This window comes from Giraffa tippelskirchi, chromosome 13, assembly GCF_054371585.1.
Source record: "Giraffa tippelskirchi isolate mGirTip1 chromosome 13, T2T-mGirTip1v1.2.pri, whole genome shotgun sequence".
In the NCBI taxonomy this organism is placed as follows: domain Eukaryota; kingdom Metazoa; phylum Chordata; class Mammalia; order Artiodactyla; family Giraffidae; genus Giraffa; species Giraffa tippelskirchi.
The window spans coordinates 36,780,192-36,798,341 of NC_137287.1; the positions used below are offsets into that span (position 1 = coordinate 36,780,192).

At 45.9% G+C, this 18,150-nt stretch overlaps 1 long non-coding RNA gene across 1 annotated transcript in view; it reads right to left on the reverse strand.

The window, feature by feature from the left end:
• LOC145531694 (uncharacterized) overlaps nucleotides 1-18,150 on the reverse strand; it is a 362,173-nt gene that overhangs the window by 342,706 nt on the left and 1,317 nt on the right. The gene's annotated exons all lie outside the window — the stretch shown is intronic.

The window sequence follows — 18,150 nt, forward strand, 5'->3', positions numbered from 1 at the left end:
CTAAGCAAATGAACAACAACAACAGATCAGGCAGGGTGAAACGAAAAAACAAAGAACTGTGTGTGGGGGGGTGCGGGTAGAATATTCAGGACCACAAATTTGCATTGCCTTACAATTCTGTCCCCTTTAGGCAGTAAATGCCACACACACAGCAACATGGTCTGTTCTGTTCTCAGACACAGTACAGAGCCTCACCCAAGATAAGTGTGCAATTCATTTTCATGGACTGAAGGAATTATTTGGATTTGTTTCCTGAAAATACAGGTTTCACACCACAGACCTACTGAGTCAGACTCTCTAGGTGGAGCCCAGGAGTGTACATTTCCTACACTCCCCCACGGAAAACAGACATACACCACAGCTTCAAAACTCTGGCAAAGAGGAAAGTCTCTTTGGTCCCCATCAAGGAAGCTCATGGGAATGTCTGTAGCTGGAGAACCTTAGGACCCAGAAGGACAGCGCTGGGCACATACATTGTACTTAGACACTTTGAAATCATGTATTATTTAATCAGAAATAGGTCCTTCAGGATGACTAAATCCACGCTGTAAATAGGTGTTTGGAAAGCTCGGCACCCATTAGTGGTGTATAATGACTATGAGGGCATTATTAGGTGCTCTGAGGGGCTGTTTAAACATTCTGACAGGCAATTTGGAGTCATAAAATTTCTCATAAAGGTAGAAGTCGCTGTGCATGCTCTTAAGAGAGCATCTATTTTTTACAGTTAAACTGATACCTAATATTTTCTTGGATAAACCCACTTTGTTACCTGAGATATCAAAGACAAAACCCAAAGGCTCAAGACAATGGGGTGTCACGTACAGGGACTCTAAGAGCTCCCTCAAACACAAAGTGTGAGGATCCCAGGAGAGATGGGCAGCAACTTTCAGGAATCAAGTCTCCTGTGGCCTCTCTCACATGTCTGCTGCTCAAACTTAGAACCAAGACCTCCCTAACCCCCGCCATGCCTGCCAGTAGAAGGAAGGGGAGAAGGGAGGGTGATGAGACAACACTGGGGGTTGCAACAAACAAGCTCTTCCACATATAATGGCTAGAACACAACAGAAAAGCACTTTTTGCTCACATAAAGTCCAAAACAACTACTCTAGGTCAGAGAGAAGATCTCCTCCAGCAGCGATGCAGGAATATTGGCTCTTTCCACCTTGTTTCCATCTTTTCATCACCATCTCCAACAGGTGGCTCCTATGATGGCCATTCTCATCTGCATCCAGCCAGCAAAAGAGAAAAGAGCAGGGAGGATGCTGTGGGGGAGAGGGTTGTGGACTCCATTTCCCAGCCTCCCTTGCAGTTAGGCATGGTCATGTGACTAAGTCCTAGCCAATGAAATAGGAGCAGAAATGTTAGGGTCCAGTTTGGACCCATGAAGGGGAAATGGATTTGAAATAATGACCTGTTTTCTTTCACATTCACACACCTATTTAACCCAACCAGATTATCATGAAAGTGAAAGTGTTAGTCGCTCAGTTGTGTCCAACTCTTTGTGACCCCATGGACTGTAGCCCACCAGGATCCTCTGTCCATGGAATCCTCCAGGCAAGAATACTGGAGTGGGTTGCCATTCCCATCTACAGGGGATCTTCCCGACCCAGGGATCGAACCTGGGTGTCATGCATTGCAGGCAGATTCTTTATTGTCTGAGCCACCAGAGTAGCTCAGATTATCATGGGGGACTGAATAATAAAGATGATAATAATCATGACGACAATAACAGTATCAAGCAAACATTTGTCAGCTCCTCACCCAGCGTCCATTCACCCTGATTTGGGGATCGCTTCTCCCCATTTCTATGACAATTCTGTCCTCATGGGGTTGTCTCCCCTTGAACCCAGCATGGAGCCATGTGACCCAGGCTGCCTTGCCTAGGCCATGGCAGAGAATGGCTCAAAAGTGGGCATGTGATCTGAAGTAGGATGGCCAGAAGCAGTGAGCCCAGAGACAGTGAGCCCAGCGTGGGGCCTCTGTCTGTGCTGTTAAGGAGGTAGCATTGGTCAATCTGACACCAGAGATCTGGAATGCCTAGGACCCACCACAGTGAAGTTAGCGCTCAGACAAGGAAAAACCCACTGAATGCAGCCAAGCCTCAAGTGTCAATCTGCCACCAGACTTTCCAGTTACTGGGCTACCTAACTCCCTACGGTATAATCAAAGCTATGGTTTTTCCAGTAGTCATGCACAGATATGAGAGTTCGACCATAAAGAAGGCTGAGCACCGAAGAATTGATTCTTTTCAAATTGTGGTGCTGGAGAAGACTCTTGAGAGTCCCTTGGACAGCAAGGAAATCCAACCAGTCAATCCTAAAGAAAATCAACTCTGAATATTCATTGGAAGGACTGATGGTGAAGCTGAAGCTCCAATACTTTAGCGAGTTTATGCAAAGAGCCCACTCATTGGAAAAGACCCTGATGCTAGGAAAGATTACAAGCAAAAGGAGAAGGGGGCAACACAGGATGAGATAGTTAGATAGTATCACTAACTCAATGGACATGAATTTGAGCAAACTCTGGGAGATAGCAAATGACAGGGGAGCCTGGTGTGCTGCAGTCTATGATGTCACAAAGAATTAGACACAAATAAGTGACTCAACTTGAGAAGGAAATGACAACCCACTCCAGTATTCTCGCCTGGAAAAGCCCATGGAGAGAGGAGCCTGCAGTCGGACATGACTGAAGTGACTTAGCATGCACACATGCACGCACGCAAGTGACTCAGCAACAACAACAACAATTCCCTTTAAAAAGTGGTGAGAGTATAGTTTTTGTCGCAGTTACTGAAAGAGCTCCCACTGACATTGCTAGTAATTCACCAACTCCTTTAATGTGCCCCAAAATCCCAGGAAGGAATGTTGCTGTTGCTACCCCACTGCCATGATGAAGAAACTGAGGCATGAAGAGGCTAGCAAGCAAGTCCAAGGTCACACAACCCATCTAATCTAGATTCCCATCCATATGTTCTTACTTTAAAGCCCACAGTGTTGGTGCACAATGACATGCATGTTGCCACAAATGCTTTATGGATGCTTACTGCACACCAGGCACTTGGCCATAGGCTTTCTAAGCTGTAAGTCTGGGGAGTTCCCCAGCAGTCTAATGGTTAGGACTCTGGACTTTCACCGCCAAGGGCCTGGATTCAATCCCTGGTTGGGGAGCTAAGATCCTGCGTTCTGCCAATAAGAATAACAATAATAATAAAGCAAAATGTAAGTTTATACTGGGGAAGGCAGAGCGGGTACAGCGGGGGTGAGCTGTTCAGACTCTGAAGTTGAACAGACCTGGGTTTGGATGATAGCTCTGCTCCCTTGGCTGTACAGCCTTAGGAAAATAACCCGGCCTCTCTGAGCCTCATAAAAGGGAGAGGAAACAGTTCCTGTTGCATAGGGTTGCTGCCAGGACACAGAAGACCCTGGAAACTAAGGGAAACTTAAGCTTTCTTCTAAAGGCTTGATTATAAAATTAGCATGCACTGGAGCCCATTATACAGAGTGAAGTAAGCCAGAAAGAAAAACAACAATACAGTATACTAATGCATATATATGGAATTTGAAAGATGGTAACGATAACCCTACATGCGAGACAGAATAAGAGACACAGATGCATGGAACAATTTTATGGACTCTGAGGGAGAAGGTGAGGGTGGGACGTTCTGGGAGAATGGCATTGAGACATGTGTATTGTCATATGTGAAACAGAGCACCATTCCATGTTCGATGCATGTGACAAGGGCTCAGGGCCGGGGCAATGGGATGATCCAGAAGGATGGGATGGGGAGGGAGGTGGGTGGGGGGTCCGGGAAGGGGAACACATGTAAACCCATGGCTGATTCATGTCAATGTATGGCAAAAACTATTACAATATTGTAAAGTAATTAGCCCCCAACTAAAATAAATAAATTTATAAAAAAAAAAAAAAAAATTAGCATGCAAATATCAGTACAGAGAGTAGCAGAGACACCCTGGAGACAGAGCAGCTCCCAAAGCATGTGGCTTAGCTGGATCCAGGCTGAGGTCTCAGCCTCCCTGAAGGCTGAGGGGCCTGGGCAGCCAAGGAGACTGAGAGAAGGGTAACAGAGGGACTGGCAGACCCACTCTCACACTGCCCAGGGATCAGTGTCCTCTACCTGTGACACCTCATCCACCGCCAGGACTAGGCCCACCCAAACCACGGATCAGACTGCCACAGTCATAAGGTCCCCAAGCATCAGCCTTGACACCTATTGCCTTCTGTCTGTGGTCACGCTCCTCAAGCAGCCTTCACATTGCACTTAGTTTATAGGAGGCATGCCTTCAAGGGAAGAGGCAAGCCTTGGACGTTTTATGTCTTGGTTTAATGAACTGAAGCCTGCCATGCTCCTCTATCCATGGGATTCTCCAAGCAAGAATACTGGAGTAGGTTGCCATTTCCTTCTCCAGAGGATCTTCCTAACCCAGGAATCAAACCCAGGTCTCCTGCATTTCAGGCAGATTCCTTAGCGATTGAGCTATGAGGGAAGATGATTAAAAACTTAGCACTTGAAAAAAAAAACAAAAACTTAGCACTTGGTATATGGATCAACCAGGCTTCCCTGGTGGCTCAGACGGTAAAGAATCCACCTGCAATGTGGGAGACCTGGATTCAACCCCTGGGTCGGGAAGATCCCCTGGAGGAGGGCATGGCAACCCACTCCAGCGTCCTTGCCTGGAGAATCCCCATGGACAGAGGAACCTGGCTGGCTACTGTCCATGGGACCACAAAGAGTCGGACACAACTGAGGGATTAAGCACAGCACACATGGATCAACCAGGGAGCTTCAGAGTGAATCACTGTGTTAAAAGTGTGGTCTCTAAGGCCGGCCTATCTAGGTGTGAACTTGAGCTCCACTCTTCCTGTGTGACCTTGTGTAAGCCACTCACCCTCTCTGTGCCTACTTCTTCCACTGTAACATCAGAGTAATAGTACCCTCTTCCTAGGGCTGTCGTGGGAAACAAATGAGCAAGCTCATGTAAAACTCTTAGAACTGCTTCATAAATGGCAGGGCTGATTATTAACCCCCATGTCTGCTCAACTGAGGGACAGTCACCAGACCAAGTCCCTGACCTTGTAGGGAGGAAGGCCAGGCTCTGGCCACCACCCCCCACCCCCCCGACAAGCCCTTCTTCCCTGGGAACATTCCTCTCCCTTTCCATTTACCCAGTGGACATGTTTACTGAGCACCTATGTGTTAGGCACCAGGAAAGCAATACTGAGAAAGAACACGTTCCTTGCCCTGAAAAACGTTAAGCTTTGTTGGGGGAAAATAGACACTAATAACATAATCACACAAATTTAAAGTTACAGCAAAGATATTGTGTTTGAAAGAAACGCACCCCAGAGGGTGGGAGGATGAGGGAGAGAGAAGAGGAGACTTGTCAGGAAGGTCTCCCCAAGGAAGCAACAAACGCACTGAAAGCAGGATGATGAATAGGAATTAATGAAGTGGAAAAGAGGAGAGGATCGTGGGCTTCCCAGGTGGCGTTATTGGTAAAGAATCCACCTGCCAAGGCAGGAGATATAAGAGACATGGGTCCAATCCCTGGGTCCAGAACATCCCCTGGAGGAGGGCATGGCAACCCACTCCAGTGTTCTTGCCTGGAGAATCCCAGGGACGGAGGAGCCTGGTGGGCTGCCCTCTATGGGGTCGCACAGAGTCGAACACGACTGATGCAACTTAGCAGCAGCAGCTGGGTTGATCCTCCTCAGAGAATTGTAATAGAAGAGCTTATTGAGGGCAATGCTTGACCCAAGGGAATGATGACTTAATGATGGGGAGGGGGGTCAGAAGTTTCTGAATGTGTTTCTCCTCCAGTGACACCCGTGGACAGAGGTCTACACTCTGCTCAGGTGATTCTGGTCTGAATATGGAGCTCAGACACTCACTGAGCTGAAAAGCTCAGCTTTGTTTCAGCTCTTAATGACTGCCTAGCTCACATTTATTCTCTAAATAGATTCTTCCAGAGTGTGTCTTTGCTGCATCCTGTGGGGCTGGCAGGAGGAATTTGGCACTTTCTCAACCACAAACCCTTTAAATTGCTAACAGCATGGTTTATGAGGTGTCAGTGGATTGTCTAGCTTTAAACAGGCAGCACATTTGTCTTGTCCTGGGCCAGCCAGAGGTAAGGGGGCTGCTGAGGGCTCTTAACCCTCTCGCTGGTCAGCTGTTCAGTAGGTCCAGATTGATGTAATAGCCCCTAAGACACCCTCCGCTTTGTCTTCCAGGGGACTCTGCAGTTTGTTCCCTTCCCACTTCCAAATCCTTTGCCCACCCTGGAGGCAGTAAGAAAGGAAAGTACTCTTTCTTGTGAGATAACCACACTCAAGGTATGTAAAGAGCTTTATACACATTATGACATTGAGATAAGACCTATCACAAGCCCCATTTACAGATGAACAAACAGAGGCTCAAGGAGACATTATGACTTGCCCAAGGTCACACAACAAAAAAGTGAGAGAGTCAAAATTTGAACCCAGATTTTAACTTGCAAAAATGGAGACAAGGTCTTTCAAGATGAATGAAGCAGGATAATTACCCCTAGGATTTGGCTGCCTCCAGCATGTATACAAATATTCACTCAACAAACCCCACCCCCACTAAATCCTGGGCACTGAGAATACAGGGAGAAGACATGGCCCTCGTGTATCTTACCACCTGGCTTTTCCCTCCTCAGCCCTTTCACAGTCTGACAGCTCCAATGGATCATCTTCTCCATCCACCCATCTCAGCAATTACTGGGCTCCTGCTATCAGCCCGGCTCTGGACAAATGCTGGGGTACAGAGAGGGATAAGATAATGACCTTCCTCAGGTGACAGACAGGTTAGTAAATCATAGCATTGTAGTAACAGTATGAAAAAAGATGAGTACCCAGAGATGGAAGTCCCTAACCCAGTCTCGGAGTCAGAAATGGTTTCCGAGGAGAGTCGAGCAGATGCTATTGCTTGCTAATCCAGCAGCAAGTTTCCCTTCCACGCCAGCACAGCCGATAGTTCTTTCTGTAGTCCACCTGTCCCCTTGTGACTCTGCAAAATTCTAATTTGCCTGGACCGATCATGGTGGTCTCATGTACCATCCTAAGTGATAGGTTCAGAAATGGGCATGTTAACCAGTGCAGTTCAATGAGATCCTGGGACAGGGTGTGGGTGGAGGGAAGGAGTTGTCTGCTGAGGACTTATAAGAAATGATTTTAGATCCTGAAATCGGATGTGCGTGGCTGGGATGATCTTTTATTTTCTCAGCAAAAGTTTTTGAGTGTGCATGGATTATTGGACTCGAGGCAGTAATTGTACAGATCTGCAGACTTGAGGGGTCTCACTTGCAAATACAGGAGACATGGCAAATGGCAAGATGAAAGGGGCTTGGGGCCCTGAAGATTCCACTGGCCTTCGAGTCAACCAGCCCTATAACTAATCTCAGTTGGGAATGCTTCTGGCTGCAAGGATCAGAAAATTCAACTACAAGAAATTAAATAGGGGTTTTTCTCACAAAAGAAGAGTGTCAGAAATAAGGGGCAGGTCAAGGTATCCTCTTGGCCTCTATGAAGCCACTTTGCTAAAGTGACGGATGACACCAAACTCTCAGGGGACTTCAACAGCAATGTGCATGGCTCCCTCAAGGGACATAGAGGCTGCAGTTGGCTCTGCCCCTGTGTGACTTCATTCCAGACTGAAGGAGTGGACTCATGGGCAAGGTCCATCCTACTAATCAAGGGAGTTTCAATAAAAAAATTCAACCACACAACTGCATTTAAGGCATCTGCTCAGACCATCAAAGATCACATCTGCTCACATCCTATTAGCCAAAGTTATACATCCATACCTGGCAATGGAGAACAAAATAATGTTCTTCTTATAGGGAGACTTTGTAAGCCAGGTACCAAGAAGAGGGTATATAATGTCCTTAGAGAGGAACAAACAGATGTGATCAAGACCACAATCTACCACACAGCCTTTTCCCCTCAAAGCTGCAAGATGGCTGCTGGAGCTCTAGCCACTTTGTCCCAGTCCAGACAGAAAGAAACAGGAAGGGAGAGAAAAGTGCAAAACTTCCCCCAGGAACTCCAAAGCAGCTTGACTTTCAGCTCATGGCCAAAGTTAGATCACATGAACATTCATGTCTGGAAGGTGGCTGAGACAATGGTGGTTGAGTTAGTCATTCAAAGGACCTGGCCCTACTCCCCTGCCTCCAGATCACTTATTGATATTTATCTCATATTGTTTAAGCCATTTGAAGTTGACGTTTCTGCTACTTTCAGCTGAAAAAAATTCTAATAGGTAAGAAATCCAAAACTTTATCTCAACCTACAAGATCCTGGTCAGTCACCCCACTCCCTGCCTTTGCCATCGTCTCCCCTTCACTTGCCACTCCAGCCACACTGACCTCCTCTCCCTCCTCGTGCACAGGCAGTTCCCTCCGTCTAGAATGCTGCTCCCCACGTTCTCTGAATGTCTTTATCCCATCCTGCTACCTCTGCTTCATTGCACAACACACTCCATAACTATACAGTTATTGGTTTATCCCTCTACTATCTGCTTCCAAAAGACTGCAAGTTCCATGAAAACAGGCCCTATGTTGACCACTGTCACTATCACATTTATGCATTACAGTGCCTGGCACATAGCAGGGGCTTCATAAAGAATGAATTAATGAATGAATGGGATGAGATGAGACTCAAGAGAAGTCTTAAAGAATGAGAAACTTACCAAGTCATCAGGAAGCAAGTCTCCCAGCCTGCCTTATCAATAGATAATAATTCTGGGGTACTTTATAGCCCTTTTTGTCAGTGAAGCATGAATGAGCACACTCCTTCCTCCTGTATGTACCCCACAATGATGAGAGAGAGAAGCTATAGATCTCCCCCTTTCGTACAAAGAGCAAAACCAGAAAAGGAAGATAAGTGCCCCCAGGCATAAAATGGCAACCCACTCTAGTATTCTTGCCTGGAAAATTCCATGGACAGAGAAACCTGGTGGGTGGGTTACAGAGCCCCCAGGCATGAAAACCACCATGCTAGAACCATAACTCTGGAACTGCTCACCAACTTGCCAAAACTTCATACTGGCCATTTTCTCCCACTTGTATTAGTTTTCTAGGGGTTTCCTAGGTGGCGATAGTGGTAAATAATCCATCCACCTGCCAATACAGGAGACGTAAGAAACGTGGGTTCAATCCCTGGGGCAGGAAGATCCCCTGGAGAAGGAAATGGCAACCCACTCCAGTATTCTTGCCTGGAGAATCCCATGGACAGAGGAGCCTAGCAAGCTATAGTCCATGGGGTCACAAAGATTCGCACAGGACTGAGCACATCCACACACACACACATTTTCTAGGGCTGCCATAACAGAGTACCTCACACTGGGTGGCCTGAACGACAATAACTTGTTTTCTCACAGTTCTGGAGGCTACAGGTCTGACATCAAGGTGTCAGAGTGTTGATATCCTTTGAAGCCTTCCTCCTTGGCTTGCAGATGGCTGTCGCCTCCTTGTGTCCTCACGTGGTCATCCCCCTGTGTGTGCCTATATCCTAAACTCCTCTTCTTATGGAGGCACCAGTCCTGTTGGATTAGGGCCCACACATATGACCTCATTTTGGAAATGGCGATCCACTCCAGTATTCTTGCCTGGAGAATCCCATGGACAAAAGAGCCTGGCGGGCTGCAGCCCATAGGGTCACAAAGAGTCGGACACTGTTAAAATGACTTAGCACCTCTTTAAAGGCCCCAACTTCAAATGCAGTTACATCCTGATGCATGGGGGTGGGGGGAGGGAGAGGGTTAGGATCTGAATTTCATGGCAAGGAATGAGGAACACTATTCAGTTCACAACCACCACTTCTTGAATCTGTGGTTTTCAGGGCAATTTCAGAAACTCAATCTTATGTGTTCCTTACACTAGGCCAGTGCCTTAAACAGAGCAGGAATTCCTTGCCCCCCTTCACAAATGAGGAAATCAAGAGATAAAAGGACTGCCCTATGACCGTACTTCTGGAGAATCATGAAGGTAAAACCAGAACTTACTTAGTTCAAATCTCATACTGGAGTTTTGGTATGGACACACCCTCGTGGACTTATGAACTTCCTCTGAAATCTTCTTATTTTAATAATTCTAAATTTAAATTTCAAGTGTAATCTTTTCAAATTGAACACGTGCATTTCCCGTATCACCTGGCTGACTCCCTTAATTAGCTCATCCTACTGCATGCTTGAGCACTTGCGGTGGTGGTTGCAATCTCTTTGGTGCCAAGCCGTACAACCTGAACTGTCTTGAGCTGATAGGGAAGAAGAGAAGCAGTCGTAATACATCCATGATGAAGGTCAACAGTCAAGGTCAAAACTCATCATTTTGGAGACAGAAAGTGGTGGATGAACAGGATATTCACTTGGCAAACAGTAGTCCAGACAGATCTAACACACACAGAAAAAGTACTCCAGCCATTACTACCCATTGCGCTTTATGAGAAGTGATTCAGTTTCAGCCGAGGAACATCATCCATCACATTAAATTAATGTTGCTAATTTGGATTTTACTGGTTTTATAGGTTTGTCTGTATTCAACTTACAAATTTGTTTTAGCTTTACAGCAGTATAAAAGCAATAAGCATAAGGCATTTATAGGTAGTTTTGTTTTTTGGCCTGCTTAAGTAATATTAATTTAAGATTAACATTAATATAAAATAATTTAAGTCAACAATGGGGCTCCATGAGAAAATATTTTCCCTTTAAGACCACCATATATATAATGCTTGTGTGCTAAGTCGCTTCAGTCATGTCTGATTCTTTACAACCCCATGGACTGTAGCCTGCCAGGTTCCTCTGTAGATGGGATTTCCCAGGCAAGAATACTGGAGTGGGTTGCCATTTCCTTCTCCAGGGGATCTTCCTGACCCAGGGATCAAACCTGCATCTCTTAAGTCTCCTGTGTTGTGAGGCAGATGCTTTACCACTAGGGCCACCTGGGAAGCGAGCTTGAGGAATACTGAAGTATACAACATTGTTCTACAGTCCTTGAGCCCATGGATAAGAATCACTACATGAACTAAAAGGACATGAGCTGTTGGAAGCTAAGCCAGTAGGTCCTGCAGACTCAGAGCAGGGGCCACCATTCAGGAGAAGCTGTCAAGGGCTGGTGTGGATGGATGAGTGAGCAGAGAAGGCCAGTCTGTAACGAGATTAGGATGAAGTGGTTGGGCAGAGAGAAGCAGGCCTGGCAGCCTCTTCGAGGGGGTGTGAGGCTGGCTGTGTAATCCTGCTGACTTCCCAGAGCCCTGCTACAGACCCAGGAGATCAGCTGGAGATGCAGCTGTCTTCTTTCAACACACCCCTCTGACTTGAGCTACTCTGAGTGGGTTTTTGTCCCTGGTGACCAATGGAAGATAAGAAATGATGGACGATAGGGGGACTTTGGGTTTCCCTGGTGACTCAGATGGTAAAGAATCCGCCTGCAATGCAGTAGACCTGGGTTCGATCTTTGGGTTGGGAAGATCCCCTGGAGAAGGGAATGGCTACCCACTCCAGTATTCTTGCCTGGAGAATCCCCATGGACAGAGGAGCCTGATGGGCAACAGTCCATGGGGTCACAAAGAGTTGGACATGACGGAGTGACTAAACACAGCACAGGGGTAATTTCCTGGTGGTCTGGTGGTTAAGACTTTGCACTTCTATGGCAGGGGACGAAGGTTTGATTCCTAGTTGGGGAACTAAGATCTCACATGCCATGCAGCACAGCCAAAAAAAAAAATTATTTTAAAGAAAAAAAGTAGTGATGGAAGGCAGGAAGTGATGTGAAACAGGAAGTGACTGGGAGACAGGAAATGGTAAAAGACAGAAAATAATGGATGATTGGAAATGATGGAAAATAGATTGATCTGATTTCACAGCTTATTCATTTCCCATCAAGTCTGACTTCCTTTGGAGGGATGGCATTGCTGTACTGGGATCAGATACAAAACTCAGAATGCGACCCACACTTCATCAGTATTCTTTGCCGACCACCTCCAGATAGAGGTGGGAACAGGCACTCAATGAGCACCAGCTACCTTGGGAAACATTTAAGAAGGGAGCAGTATAGTGGTTAAGATCATGGACTCAGATTCTGGCTGTCACTCACTGTTTCAGTGACACTATCTTAGGCCTCAGTTTCTTTATGTATAAGTTGGAAATAATAATAGAATACTTCTCTGGGCTGCTGTGAAGATTAAGTAAGACAATGCATGCAAAAATGCCTGGCACTGAGCCCAAGAAGCCCCTTGAGGGGTGATAGGGGTTATTTACCAAGGTCTTAGAAAGTAAACAGAAAGTTACTTATCATGAACCAGCAAGACCCACCAGTCTTGATACTTTGCAAAGCTTCTCTATAGCAGAACTTGCCACATTTCCCCCAAACTATTGGGTATTGATTTCCAACGCGAATAACCTTAGATGAACTTCATTTATAGCAGCAACTGCTTCAAACTGACCTGAATTGATCAGCCATAAGGATTTTCCATTAGGCAGAAATTAAGAAAATACATCTTCCAATATCTCAATTAAAACAGCCTCCATTTTGCAAAGGTAGGAGCTACTGATTTGATTTTCATGAACAAGCAGATCGATAAGACAGAAGGCCCCGGAGAGAACAACATGCCTCTCTGTACACCTCCTGGAGGCTGGATTCCTTCCTTGCACTAGATACTCAACCCTTCTCCATGGCTGATGGTGAATCAGGACCCGTCAAAGCACTGAATCCTGTGAGAACAGTGCCAATAACTGCTCTACTCGTCCACGTGGGGCTGACGGTAGCCACATTCCTCCTGAGAGACTGAACATAGTTCTCTCTTCTTCATCACCATCATCATCGTCAACACAATGAGCTCCCCAAAGGCAGAGATCTGAGTCTGCTTTGTCCAGTGCTGTCTGTCAGCGTCAACTGCAGTGTCCAGGTGTGGTGGACCAACATGTAAGGGCCTGGGTTCTTCGCCCCTCCCTGTATCCACACCAACGCCCTTTGCCATGCGATTTGTGTTCCTCTCCCTAATGAGGCAGATCTTGCCATCCCTTCCCCTTGAAACTGGGGTGTCTTCCTGACGTCCAGCAGAAGAGAAGCAGAAATGATGACACACCATTCTGAGCCTTGACTGAAGAAGGCTTTACATGTCTCCATGTTTCCTCTTAGTCTCTGTCATCACCAGGAGAAAGACACAACCCAGACGAGCCTGCTGGTCTTACAATCAGGATGAAGGTCATGGAGGCCAAGTCAGGCCAAGTCAGTCAGTCATTCCAGCTGAGGCCATACAAGATAAGCCAACAGTCAGCCAGCTGACCAACAGACACATAAGTGAGCCTGGGCGAGCTGGCAGGACCTTCCAGCTGACCCACGGACCTGTGGGCTGAACTAAAGCTTACTGTTTTAGGTCAACATATTTTGGGGTAGTTTCTTTGTTTGGGAAAGAAATCACTAAAAATGCACATCCATATGAATTGATAGAATTAATCTATTAAATTCTGCTAAAATGTGTATTAAATACTAGGCACCTGGTTAGCTATTAATATATGTTATGGATCCTGACCTGATATAAAATGTTAATATTTTGTTCATCATGAAATCTGTTTCATTAAGTTTTATGTTTTAAATCTTGCATTAACATATTATTTATCTTGGGGCTTCCCTGGTGGTCCAGTGGCTAAGAGGCTGAGCTCCCAATTCAGGGGGCCCGGGTTCTATCCCTTGTCAGGGAATTAGATCTTACATGCCGCAACTGGCACAGCCAGATAACCTGGCACAGCCAAATAAATAAAAATATTTTTTTAATTTAAAAAATATTATTTATCTTGATTACTGATCTTTTTGGTGCCTCCTTAAATTGTGTACCATTCACGCTACCATATTTTCAGCCCAGATTATCACCATTGATTCCTTAAAAAAAAATTAATCTATCAAGAAAGTAAGGTCCCGATGAAGCTGGAATAATTTGAGCAACAAAATAAATAATGCGGTATTGGATTATAACTCAAAGCATAAAATTAATATCCACATTGATGTAAATAAATGATTGAATAAGTAAATATAGAAGAATGAATAAGTATCCCATACAGAATAACCCTAAACAATTATGTAGACACCCATCCCCATCAAGAAAGAGGATCATCAACCCTGACTCCTTAAGTGTGACCTGATGCAGAGACTTCCTTCAAGGGCTACAGCCGGGGAAAGTGGAAAGGAGGAACTGGACTATGGAGACAGCTTACAAACATACCTCAGCCAGGTGATCAAGGTCAACATCAGCAGTGATAGTCATGCTGAGAGCTGGTAACCCTTGAGAGCGTCTGATGAGAATGGCGTGTTATCTTGTGGTCTTCCTCACCCAAACCCATAGCTCAGTCTAATCATGAGAAACACATCAGGAAATTCCCAACTGAGGGACAGTCTGCGAGACAGCTGATTGGTCCTCCTCAGAACTCTCAAGGGATTAAAGACAAGGACAGTCTCAAACTCATAGAGTCAGGAAGTACACTGGTAGATGCCGGGGCCGGGGGGGTGGGGTGGGGAGGGGGCACAGGGAGTTAGTGTTTAATGGGGACAGAGTTTCAGTTTAGGAAGGTGAAAAATTCGGGAGATGGACAATGGCAAGAGTTGCATCACAAGGTGAATGTACTTAGTGCCACTAAACTGGACACTTAAATATGGCTAAAATAGCATGTTTTGTATTATGTGACGTTTACCACAATAAAAAAAAAAATGTTTAAAAAAACAAAGACAGCCTGAGGACTGTCTGGTGACTGTCGTGGTGCCCTGGATAGGATCCTGGAACAGTAAACAGGCCTGAGTGGGAGCTAAGGAAACCTTCATGAAGTCAGTTCAGTTGTTCAGTTGTGTCCGACTCTTTGCGACCCCATGGACTGCAGCATGCCAGGCTTCCCTGTCCATTACCAATTCCTGTGTTAGCTGATAACAGTTCGTCAATACTGGTACACCAATTTTAACAAAGGTACCATCATGATATAAGACGCTAACAATAGGGGAAGTGGGGTACAGGATATACGGGAGCTCACTGAGCTATCTTTGGAACATTTCTGTAAAAATAAAACTATTCTATTTTTATTAAAAAAAAAAAAAAAAAAACAAGGCCAAGAGAGATTAAGTAAATTGCCCAAAGTCACAGAGCTAATACATGACAAATCTAGGATTCTAATCCAGGACGGGGTTGGAGTCAACACCTATACCCCACAGCTCACCTACACCCACTGAGATACTTCCCATGTGACAAAAACAGGAAGGGAGGGAGAGGGAGGAGGAGGAAAGAAGGGATGAAGGGAGACAGGAAGGAGAAAAGAAAGAGAGAATAACAGAGGGAGGGAGAGTGATTGCCACTTATTTGCCAGCTTTTCGCTTTTTGATGAAACTGGCTGCCCAAAATGCCTTTTGTCTCCTCCTAAATGCATATTCAGCAGCTTTCAGCTGCACCGGGGCTTCTCATCCAGCTGTGCTCACCCTCCTGCAAACTCCCATGAAATCAATAGCACACATCCATCATTTTATCTCCACCACTTAGCGGAAGCAAAAAAAAACCACTTTGCCAAAGTACCCTCCACCGGACAAGACATATCACCCACTGCCATCGTACCCATCCATCTCACATACAATTGTTCAAGTGGTTTGGGGTCCTTTGGAATCAGAGATTTATTCCTGCTTCCCTTACGTTTTATTAGGGAAGGTTTATCATCAATATGAAACTTTAATTCCTCCAAAGCCGTGGATTAATAGACTCATAAACTTTAATACCTGGTGCTTTACACACTTCATTCAGGCTGTACTCTGCACAGCTGGGGAGTAACAATTCACTTCAATCTTCTGGTCTCCCCCCAGCAAGATTCTGAGACCTCTGGGGACATAGTTAGATTCACCCTGATAAAGTATTGTGTTGTGTTTAGGAGGCTGAACACTGGAATCAAACCAACATGAGTTCGATTCACTTACTTGCTATACAACTCCAGGCTAGCTGCTTTACCTCTCTCAGCCTCAGCTTATTCATCTATAAAATGAGAATAATATTTGAAGCTATCTCCCAAGGTTATTAATTGTTCATGGTGTGTGTGTGTGTGTGTGTGTGTGTGTGTGTGTGTGAGAGAGAGAGAGAGAGAGAGAGAAAAGGGATGTAGGAGGGCTAGAGGGAGGGAGGGAGAGAGAGAAAAAACAATGAAAACCTTACATATAACAAGAAAAATAAAGGCACCCCCTGAGGATCTCTTCCGAGAAAATAAAGAGACCAGAATGCTCACTCCTCTTCACTGTGCACACATCCTCAAATCAGAGGTTCAAAACTAACAGCATTTGTGTTCAGCCTCTGCCACCGTCTAAGATGCAGCTACTGATGCTTCTAGGGACAAGAATAGCTAGTCTGCTCTTCCAAAACCTTTGGGAGCCAGGGCTTAGTCTGAGCACTGTGTAACTTTCTAATTCCTTTGGAGACAAATTAGAAAAATAAACTGCACTGCTTTTTCACAGCTGACTGTTTCATGATATGGCTCCTCCCTTTTACAGCAATGGCTTCAATAAAACAACAAAAGAAAACAATAATAATAATAGTCATGTGGATCCATGATATGCAGTGATTCAGACAATACTAAGGATGACTAACCTTTACACAAGTGGTTCTCAACCAGAGGACCTCTGGCCGCACCTGGGGACATTTCTGGTTTTGATTGTCACGGCTGGGCAGTGCTACTGGCATCTAGTGGGTGGAGGCCAGGGAAGCTGCTAAACACCCTACAACATGAAGGTTGGGCCCCCACTGTTGCTGTGCTTAGTCACTCAGTCAGGTCCGACTCTTTGAAACCCCATGGACTGTTGCCCACCAGGCTCCTCTGTCCATGGGGATTCTCCAAGCAAGTATACTGAAGTGGGTTGCCATGCCCTCCTCCAGGGGATCTTCCCAACCCAGGGATCGAACCCAGGTCTCCTGCTTTTCAGGCAGATTCTTTACTGTCTCAGCCACCAGGGAAACCCAAGAATACTGGAGTGGGTAGCCTATTCCTTCTCCAGGGGATCTTTCTGACCCCGGAATTGAACTGGTGTCTCCTACATTAAGGCGGATTCGTTACCAACTGAGCTACCAGGGAAGCCCCAGGATAGAGAACTATTTGGCCCAAGTTGTCAACAGTGCTGAGGCTAAGACACTCCATGTTACATGGATAATTTATGACATGCCAGGCTGGGTTCTAGGAGCTTTGTGTGGAGTAGCTCCTTGTTCACTGTATTCGTCAGAGAAACAGAACCAATGCATTAGACAGAGAGGCAAAGACAGACAGACAAAGACAGGGAGACAAAGAGACTTATCATAGCAGTTGGTTCATACAACTAAGGAGGTTGGTAAATGAAAAATCTGTAGGTGGGCCAGTAGTACAGGAGCCCCATGGAGAGCTGACAGGCCGGTTCAAAGGTCAATCAGGAGAAAAAGTCAATGTTGCAGAGGAATTCTGAAAGCTGTCAACTGGAGATTCCCTCTTGCTTGGAGGAGGCTGGTCTCTTGTTCTGTTCAGGTCTTCATCTGATGGAGGAAGCCCACCCACAGGCAGACGGAATCTGCTTTACTCAAGTCCACCTATTTTTCAATGTCAATCTCATCCAAAAACACCCTAAGAGGAGCACGCAGAATGTTTGACCAAAACACAAGAACCCAGTGACCCAGCCAAGCTGACTCATAAAATTAACCATCATACCCATCTATGAGGAGGGCAACTCTATAGGTTAACGACCTTGGAAGACTGAACTGACAGCCTCGATTCTTCACCTCCCCCTACGTTCTCACTTCACTCTGGCTTCACCCTGGGCAGAATGTTCTTCCCTGTCCTAAGTCTGGACTCGACCATATCTCTTGCTTTGGCCACTGGTGCCAGGTCCAGAGGTGACAAGGCTGGGCCTTCAGAGGCTCTATGTGTTTCTACTTCCCTCTTGCATCCTGCCAACTCCATGAGATCAACAGGCCCTACCTGCTCCACTGATCCAGCAGGATGAGAAACACAAGGAACAGAGCCACCCACAGATTCACACGCCTGCAGGAAGAAGGACTTGCCCCACACCCAGCCAGGATCATCTGGGGCCCAGGTAACCCACAGCGACATGAGATAATGTGAGTGCCATTCAAAGCCAC